The sequence below is a fragment of the Passer domesticus genome, chromosome 5 (genome assembly GCF_036417665.1).
Source record: "Passer domesticus isolate bPasDom1 chromosome 5, bPasDom1.hap1, whole genome shotgun sequence".
In the NCBI taxonomy this organism is placed as follows: domain Eukaryota; kingdom Metazoa; phylum Chordata; class Aves; order Passeriformes; family Passeridae; genus Passer; species Passer domesticus.
The window spans coordinates 29,120,055-29,142,101 of record NC_087478.1 but is presented as its reverse complement, the minus strand read 5'-3'; the positions used below and the strand labels follow the sequence as shown (position 1 = coordinate 29,142,101).

General features: G+C 41.3%; 1 long non-coding RNA gene across 1 annotated transcript in view; it reads right to left on the bottom strand.

The window, feature by feature from the left end:
- Positions 1-5,885: 5,885 nt before the first annotated feature.
- LOC135301936 (uncharacterized) overlaps positions 5,886-22,047 on the bottom strand; it is a 75,018-nt gene continuing 58,856 nt past the window's right edge. Inside the window, exon 8 of the long non-coding RNA XR_010363662.1 lies at positions 5,886-6,032. This is a non-coding gene — a long non-coding RNA (uncharacterized LOC135301936). The remainder of the gene's footprint in view (positions 6,033-22,047) is intronic.

The following is a 22,047-nucleotide window of genomic DNA, read 5'->3' as shown; positions in this document are numbered from 1 at the left end:
TACACGCCTTGAAGTTTTGTGTTACCATTGTACACCACAAATTTGAATTATTTGCTCAATTGCTGTACCTCATCTTGTCTATGCATACCTCAGCATTCAACAACATCCTGTATGGTTAAGTTATGGGAGGGTGACAGCACTATTGACAATCTCAGTGTATCGTGCTATACAGCTGTGCAAGACAAGGAAAAAAAGGTTGCATTCCATGCTATATTCATGTTTAACTAACAGTCAAATCATGAGTTGGGCTGTGTTGTGGAGTACTCACTACATATGCTCCCTGCACACACCAAGGGAAATCAGCCAGAGAGGTCATGCTGGCTCCTTAGCAGAGGGAACAAGTGGGAAGGTGCCAGTGTTGGGTTTGTCACGCTTAAACAAACCCAAGCTCATGTAAAATGAGTTTTCATTTTCTGACTCAGAAATCTGTTGAGCAAACAGATTTTACTCAAAAACATGTAGATTCAGAAGGCTGTGAAGTACTCAAAAGTTGTCTGTACTCCCACCTTGCCTTCACACAAAATTCTGTTTGTTTGTGTGTCTGTGTGTGTATAAATTGTGTATACCTACAGACTGACTGGAAAGGAATATATGTATTTCATGTCAAATGCTACCTTTCTGAGCAGTATTATCTGCTCACTTGAGTGCTGCATCCTTAATATACTGGGAAACACTTCCTTATGAATGCTAAGTCTGGCTTTATATTTTTAAAGAAAATAGTGCCAATAATATTTGTAGTTTAAGCAGATTAATATAAATAATGTTACTTTATTACTGAAGAGACCTTTAACATGGACCAGAATGAATAGTAAAACACCACCATACCTCTCTTCCTCTTACTACTACTGAGAGTTGTATGTATGAAATTATAACTCATCTTTACTTCAGAGTTAAAACATGTATTGTGACTACAGCTGAGTGTAGAGACATAGGAATTCACGTAGTCTACCCAAAATATACAGATGACCTCAAGAAAAGTAACAGAACTATGGCATAATTCATTGCCTTTTTATGGGAAAAAAAAGACATGGGTAGAGGGGTTGTAAAATATTGAGGTTTTGAATTAAAATACAGTGGTGACAGTGATATGCAGCTGCTGCACACTCTGGCAGTAAAGGTAGTATTGCTCACTAACTATTAGCACTGTTGGGAATTCTGGTTGTTGGAGTTTCTTATTCATTTTGCCATGTTGACAATAGGGTTTGGTGAGGATTTTTATTATTAGACGATCCATGAATGTATAATAAATTAATTTTTTAAGACTACAGATTATTCTTCCTCTGCTTTAGTCTAGCAGAAGAATAATTTTTGCTTGAAAACCAAGCAGAATCAAGGTGGGAGCCTTAACACAGATATTGCTAAAACTTCATTCCCTTTTAAGAGAGAAATTTGTGTATCCATGCATTCACAGATGAGCAAGATGGCAGCCCCTTCATATAATAACCCTTTGGCATTCCCTGTTTTCTATCTATTCATGGAGCTGCACTGATGTCATTGTGTATGGTGAGTGGCTGGTGTTAAAAGTGGGGTTATCTGGGAGTATTGAATGCCTCATTCTTTGGATTAGCTGGGATGCATGGTATGGCAACTAAATATAGTATGGGAGTATATATAGAATATTGCTAACTATAGTATAGGAGCCCACACCACATAGTACCACTATGTACAAATGCTTCCTATCAGTGCAGCTGCAGGTTTTCCCGCTGTTACATACTTGTCTGATGCATACTCATAGCCCAAAATATACTGGCCTACACAGAGCTCCAGCACCAATGAGCTCATGTGAGAACCATGCCCATGGCCAGCCAGCGTTTCCAAGCCTGCCTGCTAATGAGGGAGGCACTGCAGTCCCAGACACATGCTCAACACCTATTCCACAAACATCCACCCTGACCTCTCCTTTCCTTCTAGTTAGGCAGCCCTCATTCCCTGCAGCATCAGCTCTGCTCTGTCTCGATGATGCTTGAGGTATAATTTCCTTGTATCAGGAGGCTATTTTAATTAAACTATTATGGTTGTAGGAAATGAATGAGGGGAGTTAAAGAAAAGTAAAAGGTGTGTCTTCAAGGAGGAAAAAAAATCAATGAAAATGTTAGAAATTTTAGTGGCCATAGAGGTATGTCATTAAATGGATGTTTCAAGAATGCCAGAAGTGATATGGAAAAAAAACATAAGTAGTGAAGTAATGAAGTGATGAATATTTCAGCTCTGGATGTAGTAAGGGGCAGAAAATGGGGAATTCATTAGAGGGCAAAATCATCTCTAGTCCATAAATAATCAAAGGCTCTATTCAATAGCATCTATCTTAAATGAGGGCAGCAGGCCTAGGTAAGTCAGAGTATCTGGATCTGGTGTGCATTTTCATTAAAACCTCCTCAATGGCTGACATAATAGTAAATAAGGCTAGTCAGCAGTTACTCACTAAGAGGTCTAGGTGGTGCTATAGATGGAATATTTCCATTCATTTGACTTTAAATTTCAATGGAAGTTTTACTGAAAATGTGCAATTGCAACAACATTCTGGCAGAGCCCTGTCTGTTTTCCATTAACCTGCCTGGCAAAGTGCTGTGGGCTCCAGGGCGGCTTGCAGTTCTTGGCCTCCCCCTCTCCTGGCAATGGGCAAGGGCCAGCCCACTCACACCCAGCATGGACAGTGCTTTGGCTGAGGGTCCAGGGTGAGCTCAGGGTCACAGAGTTTCCTTCTGTGGAGGTCAGCCTTGGTGCTGTAGTAGCCAGACTGTCAATACTTCCATGCCATATTATGTTGTCTAATACCATCCTGGGAAAAAAAAAAAAAGCATGGTTTTAGTTAATTAAATCATCACTTCCTGAAAACACTTAAAATCTTGTGCTGAATCTGGGTGATAAAATCTGTTTTCTTAAGAGTATGAGATATATGAAGCTGAAAGGGATCTCAGGTAGCCTCCTATTCCACACCTGGATCAGAAGGTGTTAGGTTAGTGTTTGAAGCCAACAACATTGGCTCCAGCTGTTCATTTCCAACATTTAATTAAGTCAAAGAAAAAAATTAGATGTGCCAACTGGCTCACAACCATTACAAAGTGTAAGAGATGTTGCTTCCAGCTATGCAGGACACATCATGTATATCTCAGTACCCCCTGGACAAAGAGGTGGTGGGGGCATTCACAGTGCTGCAGAGCTGCTGCCTTCATTGGCACAGCATTAGCACTAACAGGAGTTATGTCCTGTGGAACCTAATCCCCTTGCCCCCCAGGTGAACCAAGTTCTAAACCCAATGCATCCCATAATGATAACTTTGGAAATCAAGATGTCCTAATTTTGCTGCATAAAATGGGCAGGCGACCTTATGCTGTTACTAACAGTGAAACAGAAGGTGTTTATCTCCCAGCAGAAGCAAAACTAAACATAAAAGGATGCTTGCTTGGCTGCAGCTCTCCAGGACACTTTGAAGTGGATGTTTCAAAGCTCCACACACTTGAATGGAAAGTGTCCGCAGCATTCATTCAGCTTTACATGTAGCACGCACCTCTTCTGGCTCATTTATTTTGAGGCTTGGGAAAGTTATCCTGCACTCAGTTCCAGATTGTATACACATAATTTATTACCTGTTTGTTCCCAAAAGAGGATCTGTACCTCCTCTCAGGGGGGAGCTTGCAGATGGCAGGAAGTGATGACTGCGTACCATCATCATCATCCTCATTTTCACTCTCTGACCTAAGTGGAACTTCTGTCTTTTCTACCACAGACTGCCCCAATCTTGCCACCCTTTCCTTCCAAGACGGCTGAGCTTGGCTTTTTCACTAGCAGCTCAAGCAATTGAGCTAGTTTCCAGATTGCCACAGTCAGACTAACCCAAAAACCTCCACATCCAGGAGTTAATGCTAGTGCTCATATTAGTATTGACACTTCTCCTTCGAATCCCCACCTTTAACCGGATCTGTCCTAAGCAAACTTGGAGGGCTTGGCACAAAACATTCCTGAAGTTCCCCAGGAAGAAGCAGCTGCTGAGGCAGGCACCTTTTCATATACCTCACCTTGTTTACTGTTTCTTATGGGTCACTTGATGGTATTCCCTTGGCTTGTAACACCTCCTCACCATTCAGAGGCACTTCAGCCTAATGTATCACTAGTGGGCAGAAATAGGTGCCCTACTTACATTCTCAAAGCCCCATTTCAGGGGTTAGGAGCCACCTGTTTCCCTCCTTCTGTTACAGAGTTATATAACTTACATCTAGAACTTGCAATGAACAGATATAAATCTTCTGATGGTGCCTGAGCTGTCTTAATTTACCCCTTTGCTCTTAATAATTATTTTGCACTCTAAATTTCTTCTGACAAACCTTCTGCAAAATGGCAAATAGCCCTTTGTACAATCCAGCTTCAAAGAAAACAAACATAAGGATTATCCCTGCTTTTACACCTATGAGTAACTGGGCAGATGCAAGCTCAACAGAAAATTATTTCCCCATTATTTTCTCCAGGAAATCAGATGCCAAACCCCAAGCTGTTACAGGAAATGTGGTTGTTCCTGGTATTGCTCATTAGGAGTCTGCAAGACACTGAATATTCCTACTAACCTCACCTATATCAAGCTGCATAAATGTTCACACAATTTGTGGCTGAAACAGCTGGCAATTAAAGCAGCTGTGCTCTAGAAGCTATTGGGAAATCAAAGATAAGATTACTCAGAAGACAATTTTCCCTGAAATTGTCTCCAATATCCAAGACCTCATAATACTACTACATGAAATACATTGAATTGCATTCAGACTAGCACATTCCTGATGGGGTGACTCAGGCAACCTAGTCTGGCATGACTCATTTTCATACATGCAGCCATATACATGGCCAAAAGCCATTTGGTTAAAAGGGAATATTCTACCTGGCTTCAGATACAAAAGAAAGAGAAGAACAAGTTCAGTGTTTCAGTTAAAGAAAAAAAAAAAGGTATCACAGTTATCCTCTGGATGGGACTGAAACTGTTTGCCTCCCATAGACACTGTGCCACCAGCAACAATGGGATCAACCCTTAACTTCAGAAATTGGGAGCATACAGTTAGCACCACCTCAATCTTTACTCCAGTTACTCTGAAGCATAACCACCACCAGGAGTAAGATATTTATGCAGCAGAGGGAAGATTTGCTAAAACACTGGAGTCAACTAAGTCCCACAGTCCTCAGTCAACAACTTTCAGATTCAATGTCAGATCAGAGAAAGACCTCATAGCGGTGTGCACATGTGAAAAGGTTTTTTGTAATACTTAGAACAGCCTGATAGAATATTTTGATTGGTTATTGCTGCAAACATCACAAAGCAAATCACTAGAATGAGAATAAGAAAAGTCTCCTACAGTCAAACTGGACTAGTTCCCTGATAAAGATTTTTTTTCAATTCCATGTTTAGTTTTTCTATTAACCATATGCCTCACCATCATTGAATAATATAAACTAAGCCAGTGTATGTGCATAAGCAATAAATCCCAGGAGCAGAGGCCCTGCAAGACTTTCTGAGCATTGCTTTCTGGAACCATGAAGCCTGGAACAGCATTTTCTGTTCTTTAATCAGCAGTTAGTAATAAAGGCAATTCTTTTGCCCTGTTGGACTCAAAAAAAAACCCACCTCAGAACAGATACAAAACTGTTCTCCTTCAGTTGGAGTGCAGAAGGCGAGGAAATAGGGAAATATTAACTTTTCTACAACATCTGCTAAAATATCACCCATGTGTTTCACTTTTATCATTCCTGAACACAGAAATACTTTGTTCATGACAATTCTCATGCAAAGAGATGACCTGAAAAGCACTGATGTGCAAATGAATTCATCAAAATGATGGCTGCTGTTTTGAGGAGACTTGCAAGCTGTAACAGATAATACACATTGCTATAGCAACATTTAGACAAATATATATTTTCAGAAAGGTCCAATCCCCAAGGGACTCATTCAAGTCTTCATGAAAAGTTTCAGCTTGCCAGTGAGAGAGCAGACACAATCCCATGAGATGGAGGCAGCCAACACACCATGGATTGTATGAATTACTGGTCACTTGGGGCTGAAACAAGTGATGGGAAATAGTTTGTGAGAAATCTAACATTCAACTGAAACCCTCCGGAACTGAGGAAAACAAAAGTACTCATAAAAATACATCATCTTCCTATGACAAGGCCCATCAGTTAGGAAACATGGAGTTAACTGTTTGCCCTGAAGAGTTAGATAATCTCTGCTAAGGTATGCAGACTTGATGCAACATACATCTATCATTGGCTGGCATGACGCTGCTCCGTTAAAAGCAAGTCAAAAGATTCACATGCACCCAAAGAAAAGTGGCAACCAAAACAGTGAGGAACATATTCTACATATTCCTGGAAGAATTTCCCTTCTTCTGTTTTGAGGATCCTCACGTATAAACTTATAATGGAAAACAATTAGGCACACACTAAGCATGTGGTTTATTCATAGAGTCTGTCACTTCTGTATAAAATATCAATTACAGGATAAACTGCTGAGATTTCTTCTGGGGTGTCACTGTTTTCTGATTTTCATTGAAACCATGAACACAAAATGTGATATGCCAAGCATGTGACATACTGAACCAAATGTCCAATATTTCTAACATGTGGGTTAAAATCACCTTATATTTACATTTACTCTGCACACAGATACTTGAGTTGAGTTGAATGTGAAATGATATATTTGGATTCAGTTTCCATTGATCTACTGATAAAATGGACATGTCCTTTGAAAGCATTCTGCTTAATTACATCCAAAGTTCTTATAGATTTTAAGCTAAATGAGATAAATCCCAGTCAGAAATGAAATGTGTAAAGTTGTAGTAGTAGTAGTAGTAGTAGTAGTAGTAGTAGTAGTAGTAGATTAAATTTTGTCCCATCTTTAAGAAAACATTTAGCAGTTTCCCTCCATCATATCTGTTCATAGTTACAGTCTTACATGTGATAGGCAGAAAGAAGGAAGGCAGGGGTGAAACACAATAGCAAAAAAAATCAAGAATCCAATCCTAGCTTTATGCAATATAAGGAATTGTATTTTGCCTTTTCTTTTACAGTGTCTGTCATCACACTGATGAGCCTCAGCCTAAAACAATGATATTTTTAAGACTAGTTTATGTGGGTAGCTATTCTAGCTACAAAGTTGTGTATTGGAGGACACACAATTGGAGGAAGCTGTAGCCGTGTGCCCAGCATATTGTTGACACAAGGCAAGATGTCTTTGTTTACCAGACACTGATTAGATCTTTTTTCGTGTTAAATGCCCTTTCCTAACTGACACTGCTCACTGGCATGCTTCCATGCTAGAGCCAGCAACAGCCTTTAGTCAAAGGAATCAGAAACAGCCGGACACTTGCCCTGACTGGTGCCTGTGGATAATTCTGCTGACACTTCTGCTTGGAGAAAGCATGCAGCCACATATCTCTGACAAGAGTTTTCAGCATTAGCAAAATCTTATAAACTGCTAACAGTCAGACACTAAATCTTTCCAGAAGAAGGAAGAGAAGTGGACCTAGTGACAGCAGACACAGCTGCTTGCTGGCCATCAGGATCACCTTCCCTAGCCCTGCACCCAGCAGGGGTGCCCAGGCATCCTCTCCAGGGCTTGCCAGAGCAAGAATCCAGCAAGCAGATCGTGCTCTGAAACCTTGGATGAGCACTCACACCTCCCTTCCAATGACTCTGCCATGGGACATCATCTCCAGCAAAGAGCAGTAATATGGCAGAAGGCAAGTGTTATTTCAAAGTGCTGAAGTCCTTTTCCAGTGAAGACATGCTTATCTGTCATCATATGTAGGGTCACTGAAGGCAGCTGTCTGGTATCCTTTAACTTCCAGGTTATGAGTAAAACAAATCAATTGATACCTGTTCTCTGAGTTAATCTGTCTATTGCAACCAACAAAATTGCTTCTGCTTGCATTTTATCTGGAAAGAAAATTTCTGTATGAGGAAAGAAAATTTCTCTGACATTTCTGGCAATGTTAAATAGCTCTGCACTCAGTAACCCACAATGTGCATAAGAAAAATGTGTATTTTAGAATAATCTCTACATTGCTGTTTCCCTATTGTTCACACTTGTGTAAAGAGTACAACAGGTTCTTGAGTTCCTGCAAAGCATGACCTACTAATCCTCACAACTACTACTAACTAGCTGAGGAAGCTTTTCTGCCGTACCCACCCCTGTCTTTTAAAAAATCACTCTCAAAATGATTGAATAAGAGCTGAGTATGGAGACAGATCATACACAGTCACTATTTGCTCTATGCCACCATGCAGAGAGTAGTGGTGTGCTGCCTGCCCAAATCTTTGACTCATGTTTTGAGGAAGCGACCACGAGCTGTTGCATGCAGAATAATTTCACATGATTCCTGAGGTATTAGGCAGTCAGCAGAGGTGGGGATGCAGAATAAACCTGACTTTAAAATGACAAATTTCCCAGAATATATTTTAGATGGGGAAATGCCAGGCAAGTTCCTAGGTTGATATGCTCTTGAACTGGGAGAGAGAAGATGCATCTGTCTTGACTCCATAGAGGGAAGACAGATTCTATCTCATTGATTTCAAGAAAAAGTAAATAAGGTAGAACAACTTTAGATGGTATTTATAGGTAGGAAAAAAAAAATCATAATTGGCACGGTCCATAAGTACAAAGTTTCAGTCATTAAATTTTAATTACTGCTGCCATGAGTAGTAAAAAAGATAACAGAGCATGAAGTAATCACATTCAAGCGTACAAAAATCCTGTCTTTGCCTTTACTGGGAAAATGGCAGCACTGTGTTGGCCGGAAAAAGAAGTTTTGCAAATAGCATTGAACCGCTAAGGAGTCAAGGCTAGATTCATCACAGAAACTAAAATGCTGGGAGAAATAATTCAAGACCTTAGCAGGATCATCTCATTTGTTCCACAGGAAAGAGGATTCACTCAGTCACCTCTGAGACTTTCCATGAGGTACATCAAGGGTTACTTTGGAGGGGATTCTAAGAGACATGCAGATGGGCCAGCAGAAGAAGGGATCCCTGAGCAGTTCAACCCTTGATGATTACCCAGGGCACCAGGCCAGTGCTGCAGCTCCTGGTGCTGGAGCTCACACTGATACCAGCACTTGAAAAAGTAAAGCTCTGTAAGGTACGGTCAGGCTGAGGAGAAGAAAAGCTCTGCAACATGATCTGCTCCATCTGCTCTCCTTACCAGCCAGCAATTTAATCCCTCTGCAGATAACACCTCACAGGACAGAAAGAACAAAGCTGTCTCCACTCAGGCAGTGTGGCTCTATGCAATACCACATAGATCATGTCCATATGGGCAAATTTACTTTTAGCTCAGACTAAGATGACTATGTCCATTCTGCCTCCAGCCCATGCTCTCCGAATTGTCCCTACTTTGGTCTGCAGAGGAGTTAATTAGCACAGGGAAAATCAGCTGAGGAGTGTATGAATAATTAAGGATGCCTGTCAGAGTTTATACTCCAGTCCTAATATTTTTAGTATGGTTGAGGCACCCAAATCAGTTTTATTTGTTTTGGGCACAGGTCTGTTCCCACTGAGCCAGCTGGAAGCACCATGTCCACAGCCTCAGAGCACAGCACCAGGAGCTGGTACACTGAGCAGTCTCCATGCCTGACTCCCTCCTGCTTCCTGCTCCAGGAGTTCAGGAGCTATGACCCTGACCCCACCTCAGCTAGTTTCCAGCACCCACAGGACAACACACGGGGAAGACCTCCCTGAACGATTTCACCTGGCAGCATCATGCAGAAATTCAAGCTGGCTTTTTGCAGAGCTGCCTTGGGAAGCCATGGTATCTGTATGACTCAGGTATTTCACCCCCACTTTCCCCTGGATAGTTAGAGCTGACAGACATAACAGCAGTAAGAAAATATGCAAAAGCTTTGGTTACAGACTATCATCTAGGAAAGCACAGATAATAGCAGGAAAAAAATTAATTTGCACTTTTAGCTTCCATTGCAGGACTTTTGTTTGGTACAGTTTCTGTGTATTTCACATGAATATTAAATTATGTAGGGCCTTATCCTGCAGCTTTTATGCATTCATTTATTTTGAGTTCCTGCTTATGCAAGAAGGTGTGTACCTGCAAGACTAAGGTCTAAGTGATCATTTCCATCTCCTTATTTGCACGTTATTGATCTCTCTGTACTTTTGCCTTATTTCCCCTGGCAAAGCCTTTCAAAGTCAAAGGAAATGAAACAATACTTCCCTCTACTGGGAGACCCCGGAATTCTGGAAATTAGTGTGAAGTGTTAAATTTTTCTGAGCTATTTTTGCTGGGTTGAGGGACAGGCCACAAGCAAAGACAGAGAAGAGGTAGAATTTTTTTTTTGTTTTGTTCTTATCTCTGGATTAAAGCTTTGGCGAGTTCTTATATAACTCACTCCTTTTCCTGCAAGTTTTAGTCAACATGCCAGGTTTATTTTAATTATCAACACACCTATGAAAATCCTGTGCCACTCAGGCAATATACTAAGAGGTTTTAAGTCTTGCTGTGCAATTTTCTGGATCTGTTGCATAGTTGTAAGATTTTCTCAGGCTGCAATTTCATGGCCTATTCTAGGACTCCAGTGTCAGTTTTGGAAAAAAAAAAACAATCACCATCAATGAACATCTTTGAAACTCCCTTTGGGGGTATGATTCAACAGCAAGTCTCTAGGGGACATGGAAAATTTCACTCGTGGTTTATAGATCTTTCTGAGAAGGCTGTTCCACAAGGCTGGAAAGGGTGATTCCCACTGGAGTCATGGGAGCCCTGAGATTTCCAGCTTTTTTTATAAATCAGGATCAAGTAAAGCAAGGTCAAACACCAGCTGTCTCATTCCTGATTTCCAGGCATCATCTACTGGCAGCTGTCCATAAGCTTTTCTATAGATAGAGAGATTTCTACTGGTTGTGGAGGCCACAGGGAAATTTGATAATAGGGGAGATTTATACCAAGCAATTCCCAGATACCTCTGTTACTAGTTTTCTCTGTCAGGTTGCCTTCCAGCCTCTGTCAGGGTTCTGCACAATGCTTATGTTACCTTCCATACTTTCTGATTGTTCATAACTGTAATTAAATTAAGGCCATGAATGTAAGTTTGCTCAACAGCCTTAAAATCTACAAATCTGTCTTCAAATGAAATCCAAAGTGTCCTGGATTGCTCTTTAACTGACTAAGTATCATTATCTAACACCTCTTTAACTGATGAGGTAACAGATGAGGTATTTCAGCTGCTAGTAAAAGTTACCATTTCTGGGCTGAAACACAGAACTACACAACAGCAAAACTACAGGCAGGAAAACAGCCACAAAACAAATTTTTCAACTGAGAACAGGAAGAATTATAGGTAAGACCTCCATGGTCAGACCCTGAGACCATCTTTGATTTGCAGCCAGCTCAGCTGAAGCAAAGCTTTTACCAATTCAGTAGTAGTTGCTCAAGGATGGCAGCTCTAATCCAGAGTTTGCATTTTGCCAGTCCTCTGGAATAAACAACTGATGCTTTGGAAAAATCACAGTGGCATCCCTCAGGAGCTGCAAGAGCTCAGACTGCCCTTTCCTGCTTCCTAAGACCCACTTGAATCACAGGTTTAGCACGCTGGCTAAAAAAAAACACCAAAAGATAATAATACAACTTGATTCATGGGCTTGACATGCTCAGCTGGGGACTCTTGCCCCACTTTTTGTTCAGTTAGTCAGTTCCTCTTTTTCACATGGAACCTCGGATGCTGTGTTTCTTTCCTGTGTCCAGGAACATACTTGCCCTAAATCTGAAAAGGAAGGAAAATGTACTGCTGCTAAAAATGACCATGCCGTCACAGCAGGCAGGTCATGAGCTCTGTGCGCCAGCAGCTAAGCAGTCATGCTCAGCTAGCTCCATTTGATGAAATCAGGTTGCATGTATGAGTAACTACTTATTCAGCCTCATATTGAATTCAAGATCTGGTCATTTTAAGGCAGAATCAGAAATCAGAAGACCATAACGGATCACAAGGCCTAAGTCACATTGTAGGAAAGGACTTTCTGTTCTTAATTATTCAGAGCAGTGGGACCTCAAGACTTGGCATCTCACATTGAGGGGAAAAAATGGTCCTTTTATTTGGTAGGAAAACAGCACAGCAACCTCCCAGAAACAACATAGCTGGAAAGAATAGAGCTGGGAGATTTCCTTTTAGGGCAAATCTCTCAACCATTCACTGATTTATTATTAACATTTGTACTGCTGCTGTGCTAAAAGGTCCCGGCTGGCTTGGGCTCTGCTAGGCTGAGTACCATGCTGATGGCTTTATCTGCAGCATGAGGCTGAAGTTCAGCCTGTAGCCCCAAGACAAAGATCAATGATACTTCACACAGCTGAAGGGTGACCTGCTTGTCCTTTAAGCCAGAAAATTTTGGCAGAGGAAATGTTCCCAGGTGAGGGCTATCCTTGCAGGTAGAGTGGTCTCTACTGCCTAAACACTTTTCATTTTGAAATTGTGACCAAATTTGAGCAAAAAAAATGAAAGTTCCAGCCTCTGCAGACTTTCACATCTGATTTTTCAGACCTGTATTCCTTTCTACTGAACACAGAGGCCCATCATTCCTCATTATGAACAGGCATTTGCAAAATGGGGGGGAATTTAAACCAGGTTTATGAGATACACCTAAATGAGACAGCAACTGCTTTTAAAAGGTCTGATAATAGCCCACTGCATTTGCAGCACTGGTCTCACACTGGCTTTGCTCACTGTGGGTAACAAAGTTGTAAATTCAACCATTGCAACATGTTTGATTCAATGATCTAAGAGATCTTTTCCAACCTTAATGATTTTGTGATGATTTGGGGTTTTTGGTGACTCTTTCTTCCTGCCCTTGCTCTGGATATGGCTGACTGCTGTTTGGTTTGCACTCCATTATAGACTCCAGATCCCCATGGATTTGCTTTGTTACAGCTTAAATGCCTGCATCTTGTTTGTAATCCTGTATCTGATTTCACTTCACTAGACACAGAATTTCTTACCTGATGATCTTAGAGACCTTTTACAACCTTAACAATTCTATGATTCTGTAAATCAGTCAGCTGAAGCTTAATACTGACATTTCCCCAATAGATTTTATTTGGAATTCTCCTACTCTCCTCAGTAAACCCCATCCATCTTAGACTTGGACCTTGCATTTCTCCACTAGCTCATGATAAAATTCATCAGTCCCTACTAAACCAACTAATTTATCAAAATGTTTACTGTTCTAGTGCGTGTGCAAAGCCCCTCATGGGTAAAATTATGCTGGAACCAGAAATCTGGGAGTAAAAAAACCTAATGTGGATTATTTCTGAACTGTCTTATTCTTGTAGACTGGACAAAGGAAAGAAAACAGGTGCTGTTTTGACACATGGGACATATTTCTTTCTAGGACAACAAAAAGTCTTCAGACATAGACAAAATATTTTATATCTGGTGATTTTAAACCTGGATAATCTGGCTACACAAACGTGGATGAACTAGGAGCACATCTTTTTTGCTGGGTCTATTACAGTTCACCCGTTCAGTCTTCCTCAGTGAGAAGTTAATCAGCATGCTTCTTCCTCTACTTTAAATGTGTTTCTAGAATTTTTATGTAATCTCTAAATGGTCACTCATTTTGCTTATGTTCTCCTTCCTCTCTTATTTGATCCTGGTTGCTATGTACCCTCTCCTCATGTCAACAAAGACTAGAGGTCTCCCTAAATTCTTGTGGAAATAAAAAAATCAAGCCCTGGGGTAAAGATTTCTGGTGCTGGAGTCTCTACCACTGCCATAACTAAGCAGTTCCAACTGCCTGCCTCATGGCAAATAAGTAAATGGTGTCTTGATTTAAGTGTCCCACAATCCAATAACAGTACCAGGAGGAGAGCCCAGCCACCTTGTTGGCCCAGCATCCACCTGTCTCTTCAGCACCACCACCTCTGAAATCTAGTTCTTTCCAATGTGATTCTTTGGCTGTATCTCTACATTTGAAACTGAACAACCTACCAAACACTATTGATTGAAACATTATGCTATCATATTACTTTCAATAGCACTCTACTCCAACCCAAAATAGCATTTGCCTTTGATCCTCTGTACCAGATGTTTTCACTGAGCTATCCAAAATGACTTCTGATTTCCTTAGTGACTAAAAATCCTTTCCAGCCCAAATTACTCTTTCCACATGCACAAGCAGTATTTAATATGATATTGTATCATTGTGTTGGGTAGCTGAGTCCATCTGACTAGTGAGTCACACTATTTTTATTAAACTAGAAAAACCATTATGTGCAACATTACTATCTGATTTTCTTCACTCCCTCTTCCACCAGCTTATGAAGACAAATAGTTTTAAACTATTATTAAAGATCTATGTGTTATCAAATCAGATCCTTCTGGTTTTTTAATCAGTTACTTGATCAGGCCTGACCTTCATCCCCTTGTTTACTTTATAGCTAATTGTCAAATCCCTATTCAAAAGAAAATATATGCACTTTCCTATATCACCTTGTCTCTCCAAGAAGAAAGGTGACACCACACTAGTACAGCAGCATGAAAACTTCCCATTTCTTCCAAGGCATCAAATTATGGTGCATCTCCTCTAGGATACGGGGCGGGGGGTGTCAGGGGCGGGGGGGTGGGGGGGAAAGAGGTGCTTAGAAAGATAAAAACATACAGGACCATTAATTTGCCTTACAGAATAACTCTCCAGAACATAAATGCAATTTTTTTAGGTAATCTGAAGCAAAATGTCAAATTAAAACCATGGTCCATCAGTGCTATTCATGTGCAGGTGCCTCAATTCACTGAGAATCTCTCACAATGGATCCACTGGAAAATTCCTTGACAGCTTTTGAACTCTGGTCCAACAACAAAAGAATTTGGACACATAAAAGTGGGATCTAGACTCTCCAGTCACAAAACACATTTCTTCACATCCCCGCTGAGCTTTCACATACCCTGCTATGCACAAAGTGAGTGGGAGTGAGAGCTGGCCAGAGAACTGCTACTCTGCTGTTCTTTGCAGGTTCATGGGGACAGCTTTGCTGACATTCATGACCAGCATTGCTGATTGAGTGGTAACAAGGAGTAGATGGTGGAGATGCATGAGGGCATAAAGACATGCTGAAAGCCACAGCCTGAAGTTTCACAAATCGCATTACTTTTCATATATTTTCACTACTCAGATTGGACTGATAGGATAAAAATACTGTTTCCCATGGAAATGAAGATTAAGTAATTTCTCTTTCTCTCTCCATCATCTCTTCCTGCAGTTTTCTGGACCAATTTTTGGCTTGTTTCAATGCAATCTGACATGACCTCCCAGTCTTCAAATAATCAATGTTTTTAAGATTTGCATGAAAATCAGCATCTATAGAGAGAAGATACTCATATCTTCACCAGAGGAAAATCACTAAACCAAGCATTTTTCCTCTGGCCCATTTGGCTATTTGGCCATGTCTCCAGACAGACAGACAATGTCTTACTTCTTGCCTAGCCAGCACTTAGGTGAAAGAGCAGGAAGCTATAGAGGGGTTTAAAGAACATGCTGGGAAAGGCAAAGATTGATAAGAGTTACAAGGAATATTATTTCTGCAGAGACAGAGGAGCAGCCTGGTTCAGTTAGTACAGAGGCAGATGCTCCCAGTTCCCCTGGGCTTCCACGTACAGCAGCAAATAGGAGCATCTGAGTCAAAATACCTCCAGTGGAGCCCTAAAGCAGTCTCACTGCCTTCTCCTAGTGTGAGCCCTGCCTTTTCCATCCATTCTTGGAGCATAGGTAATGCAATGAACACCCTCTGAACAAGGAGCAGGCTTTTAGTGGCATGGGCAAAGCTGCGGTTTGCCATGCTCTATTTGAAGGACTGGAAGTGGATATTCCTTGCAAGGGAGAAACACAGAGGGATGATGTGGTGTAGAAGGGTCAGACTGTTCACTTCTACAGCCCACTGTGACAGGGAGGTGATGATTGTTGCACTGGCAATGGCTAGACATGAACTCAGAATCTGTCACAACATACCTCTAAGTGGCAGAAGGCAGCAAACCTGTGTTTACACAGCTGTGGCTTGGTCCAAGCTGGTGGTAAGACCAGAGGTGTTTTACCATCTCAGGTAAACCATCTGCCATTCTCAGCAGATCCTCTGTCTGCCTCACCAGGGTAAAGAGCCAGGCTCTGGGTTTCTCCCAGTGTACAGCAGCTGCTGATTCCCTTCTAGATGGATCCCAAGAGCAGCCTTTAATTTTGAAGTCCTTAAGCCTGTTTTCCAAAGTGGTTCTGCCTTGCAAGGGAATTTCACTGAGACCAGAGAGTGAGGATGTCCCGGGGGCCTTAGGAGGTTCTCAACACTTAGTAAGCCTGGGACAAGGTTTGGGTTCCTGTACAACCTCCAAGAACTGCCTCAGCATTTTATCCAAACCATGCTGATTATGAAAGAAAAAGTATGTTGGACATGTTCAAACCAGTTTTTCTGATGCAAAACATTGTGCAAACAAAAGTAGAAATAAGGTCATTTTACAGTCTTGATTTGTCCCAATACAGTGAATAAAACCAGCCAACCAGTGCCATCTGAAAAGCCTCAGACATTTTATAGAGTCTTCTTTGCCCTTCAGCCACAGAAAAAAATAAAGGAGGGGGAAGGAGGAGGGAGGGGAGGGGAGGGGAAGAAAAAGTCTTTTCTGCATCTGTTTAAGGAAAATACTAGACAGTGCTCAATTTCATATTTGAGGGGGGATGATTATGGCCAAAGGTTTGATGTGTGGTTTTACAGCACAGAAAGATATTCTGGGGCATTTTGCAGCCACTAAAAATGTTGTGTTCTGATGTGGATAAACACTCCATTATCTGAGAAGCTGATTCATTATTCCTCAGTGGTAGTGTCATGACATATTTTTAATTGTGAGCTTGTGGTGATAACAACTAAAAGTGCATCATCTTTTCCAGGAAGCTCGCCTAATGCAGAGATCCATTTGATCTGATTTCTCTATCGACTTGTGCTGCATGCCAAAATAACAAGTCATGCCTTCATGTCACCACTAGAAATGAGCTTAGCCAGAGTCCATCTCCAGACAGAAAACATACCCAGTGTCTGGAGGGATTTGAAATCACTAAATCATAGATCAGGAAATAGCTTCCAACAGTAGAGAGCAGAAGAATTTGGTAGGATGGGAATAGAGGCTGGGGAAAACCAAAAAGCTAGAAATTGCTGTAAAATTTTGGGGATCAATGAAAACATCTTAAATGCAATTTTGTTATGATACTTTAAGTAATTAAAGGCTCATGAATGTGATAAGAATTTATGCCAACATGTTAAAAACATGAAGAATGAGTGTGCTATTCCCAGAGATATAGACGAGATATTTTGGGGCCATTCTGATAGCCTCCTGAGCACTGTTGCTGCTTCTGCACCACAAAACTGGCTCCCAGCCAATGCAGGGAAGCTGGGGGCTCCATCTCACTATTACAGCTTTGCCACTGTATCTTCCACCTAAGTGAAGCCGTAAACTCTACCTTAAGAAAGTATCTTAATCATTTGTAATGAAGAACCCTGAAAATTTTCCAACAGTTTGTTCACTTGTAACAATATATTGAAGTATTTTACTGACAGCACTCTCCAGAAGCCTTTTTTGGCATGTGTAACTCCAAGGATTGGAGCAGATTGCAGTAACACTGTGACTTACTTGGCTGACACATTGCCACACATTGCACGCGTGGCTCGGATGACGTGTGCAGTCACTCTTTTCCCGAAGATATCTCCTTCAAGGACACATCCTCCTGATTCTCCTGAAGCCAGGCAGAGGGTCCCCACGTCCCTCTGCTCTCGTGTGTGTGTCGCGGGTTTGCCACTAGAGGACACTGAATCAACATGAGACCTTGCTGAGGGCTGAAGTGGGGGGTGCTGCTAGGAATGGGATGGGGGGGCTCTGGGCGCACACCACTGCCTTCTCCCACTTATGAAAACTCTGGGAAAGCTGGAAACTGGACGGGGGTGGGTCTCAGCTACACCAGTGGTGGTTTGCCACTGGAGGGTATGACTTTCTTGGATGATTTCCATCCCTTTGGGATCCTTTCATTTTATATTTGGGGCGCATTTTTTATACCGCTGGGGAGGAAAACTGGGAAATCAATGTTATTTTGCATTGTGCAAAGCTCTATGTGTTTGTTTATGATGGGCTCTTTACTAGGGAGCCCATTCAAAAGGAATTATGAAAGAAACCAAACAGGAAAGGGTGGAACAATAATCTCGATAAGAAGCATCACAGGCAATGCTCAAACACAATAGTCAGATTTACAGCCTGGAAGATGTGAGGGCTCTGCCCCAACCCAATGAAACTGTTGTTTTTCCAGGGCTGTAGATCCGGAGATCAAAGGGTAAAGATCAAGCCTGCAGAAGATGCAGGAGAGAGGGGGGTGAAAAAGCTGTTTTAGCCTCTTGAGGCTGACAGATGTTCTGACTTGGCCTCCAAGAGAACAAAGTTTCATCCACTTATAGAAGTAATTCTTCACTATGAGGAAAATCTTTAATGGTAGGAAAAAAACTGTCCATGCTTTCTCCCAGGAGGGGCTTTCTACTGTGCCACAGCTGCTGGTCTGTCATGGATATCACTCTTCATGCATGAGAGGATCCAGGGAAACTCTTAGGGGGCCTTGCACCAAACACCAGCACACCAACAGTGTATCCAACACAGGGCTGGTTCCTGGTATAGGCACAACAGGCAACAGACTTCTTGAGGAGAGCAGAATGGACCAGGTCCCCTTTGTCCTTGGCCTCTCTCAGGATAGCCAGTGTAGTTGCTGACACCCAGGGAAGGTTAAGTCAGGCAGGTGAGTTAACAGCTCTCTCAAGGAACCAGGATTCTGCCACAAAAGACATCCTTGCTTCCCCCCACAGTACTTCTCACAGGAGAAATACTCCTCCATGCAAAGAGGATCTGTGCCTTTCCAAGGCCCCCTCATGAAGTCACCAGCCTGCTATAGCTCTCCCTTCCCAATGCAGGCATCTTAACTCTGCAAGAGATGGGTTCCATCAAGGGTAGCCTGAAGCCAGCTGCAAGGAAAGCCTTGGCAAGGCACCTGAGGAGGAGCCATGACAAAAATTAAATCACCATGGAAATGACACCAAGACACCACCACCTCTGGGAAAAGAGAATAAATAATTTCTCCATGGAAAGCATGGCACAGACCCTGTGGAAAGGGACAAGTATGTTTGAGTGTAAGAAGGAACAGGCACTGCACCAGGGTGCTGGCAATAGGAGAGAGGACTGGCACCTGTCACATTCCAGCATGGAAACCCATGCTAAGTCTGTAGGAGTATTCATAGCACCCTGGTGGGTACACAGTGTCTCAGAGCTGATTTTGGAAATACAAGGTCCCTTATGACATTTCTCTTCATTTTTCTTCTTTGGACAAATACATTAGGGCAGAGTCAATTCCTGTTTATTACCATTAAACACAGTTAGCAGTCTTTGCACCAAATATTGCTACTGGCAAACATCTTCAGCTACTAAATCCTGCAGTAGGGAATGGAAGGGCTGTAGGAGCATGCAAACAGTACTCTGCTTCCCAGGCTGTTCTTCACAGAACCTGCCCATAGTGTCTCTCATGATGGGTGAGATGTAAGGTACAATGAGAAGAATGGAAGAAGTTAATTTTTTTAATTGATGACAAATATTAACCTTTATTGAGTTACTATATTTTTCATGCCACTAGACAACATGCTATTACCCCAAAGCTGCAGGAGACATTCCACCCCGTTTCCTATTCCCAGCAGGTAGAACAAGCTCACAGAGGGGAAACAGGTCCAATTCAGAGAAGGGCTGCAAGCCACCATCTCAGGAAGAATCCCAGACTAGCAGAGGATGTTTGATGGGAGAAGGAAGAGGTTGACTTCACCAGTTACCCCCTAAGCCTTTGGCTTCTTTTCTTAATTGTTCTATGCAGCAAATCTGGTTTCTTTTTGAAACATCAAAGCAAACCATTCATAAAATTATGAGACATTCTTCTCTGTTCTTTTAATTCATACTGTTGCCAAGTTTATCCCCAATCCATAGGCAGCCCATGATAAGCTAAAGTTGCATTTGGAGCAAACTATTTGATGAGAGAAAATAAAAATCTGGCTGTTTTAATATCCAAATGGGTTTTAAGACAAGAGAGATTTATTTTTTTCAAACAGGGACAAAGAAAATTTAAAAATTAAGTATTTGGAAAACTTGCCCATGTCAAAATCCTCACAGAGGCAAGAATACAGCTCTAAATCACAGCATGAGACAGGAGGGGCTGCACATCCTTGTCGTGCACAGCCAAAATCAAGAGCCTGAAAGGAATCTAGATAAATCCCATATTGACATAACTCATACTTTCTTTCACCTCTCTGGCCCCATCCCTTAGGATTATATCAAGATAGACTGTCACTGAGTTATCCAAACTCTGCATTACTCAATTCTATGTGGGTGCAACCCCCTCCTCACCTACCCGTCACCTCTGCTCTCTGGCCCTGACCTCCACGGGAGCTCAAGGTGGAGTCTCTCACATACCTCCAATCTCACTCCAGAGAGGCTAATGACAACATCCAGTGCTTGTTTAACTTCTGGGATTGCCAGAAAGAGCTATATTTAAGACAGAATCTGAAAAGTTGCCCCTTTGTCTTGTGGTTTATGAAAGTTCCTGGCTCCTGCAAGTCTCCCTGTACCAAAGCTAACTATTAAGCTCTTGTTATTGCAGCTCATTTCAGTAACAGCAGTTGCCCAGCAAGCACTACATTCAAGCTGCAAAAGCCTTCTGGAATTCACATTAACATATAAAGGACATTTTGTTGTATCAAAACACTTTCACTTTTTAATTCTCTGCTGTTATTCACATACATGAAATGGGAATAATTAGCAGCCAAAAATGTTTTACAACTTCTAAAAGGTAATAGTTTTATCAAGTGTGTCAAATATCTTCTTAGCAGCATATGTGTACATATTTTATAGTATTCATTTCTGATTTATTTTTTTAAAAATGAATTGAAATTAAGACACCTGCTGGTATTCAACCTCTACCTAATTTCAATTACCACAAGCACATAATAGAAGAGCAAATACAGGCAATTTCAGATAGCTCTATCATTTGCCATCTCTTGTTTAAAAGAGCTGTTATGGCCTATTTTGATGGAAAAAAAGTTAATTTTATGTTCTGATTTCCTTTATTGTTGCACAAGATAGAGATGCACAAGATTCCAAAGACTCACAAATTGAACAGTTTTACAACGCTGCAGCACAATTACAATCTCCATTCCATGCATATTCAAAAGCAACAAGCAGAAGATTTTGAGAGATATTCAGAAACATAGAGTTATGGGATGAGCTTTTGTAATCAAAACTATCAGCTTGAAATTTTGAGTATTATTCATTCACTGCTTGTCCCAGTATTCATGTTAATGAAAAGAGCTGTGAAAATCCCTGTCCCAGCTGATTTATAATAAAGCTTTCAGACAGGAACATTAGCATACGCTATACGTTAAAGATAGTACAAAATTCTCAAATAATTTTTAAATTAATTTCTGTGGAAGTATGTTGTGAAGAATAAACTTCAACTGTGGTGCTGGCTGCAAATAAGTAATCCAACCTATTAGATACAAACTCTTTGCAGTGGACTACCTTTCTACCTGGGTTGCACCATCTGGAAACACCACTGGGCTGGAGCATAACAGGCTCTTGCTGGTGTTGCTTGTCATACCTCCAAAAACCAAGAACTGGAGAGCAAGTTGGAAGAAGTCAGTTTAGGTGTTTAATACCTTCTCAAACATTTAAGTTTACAAAATAAACATTTATTATTATTATTATTACTACTACTACTACTACTGCTAAGGGAACTCACATATGGAAAGTAAAGCTATGTGCCGTTGTACCATGAATTCAACTGCTAGCCATGGTTTTTTCACCCTTTTCAAATTACTTGGCAATTTTTTTAACAGATCAATAGCTCAAATACAGCTTTTCTGATGCCCAAGGTAGCTGCTTTCATCTGGAGTCAGGCTTAATACTAGTGATACCTATTCAGGGGGTCCACAAATATATATTAATTTACAACTGAGTTTGGGGTGGTTTTGAG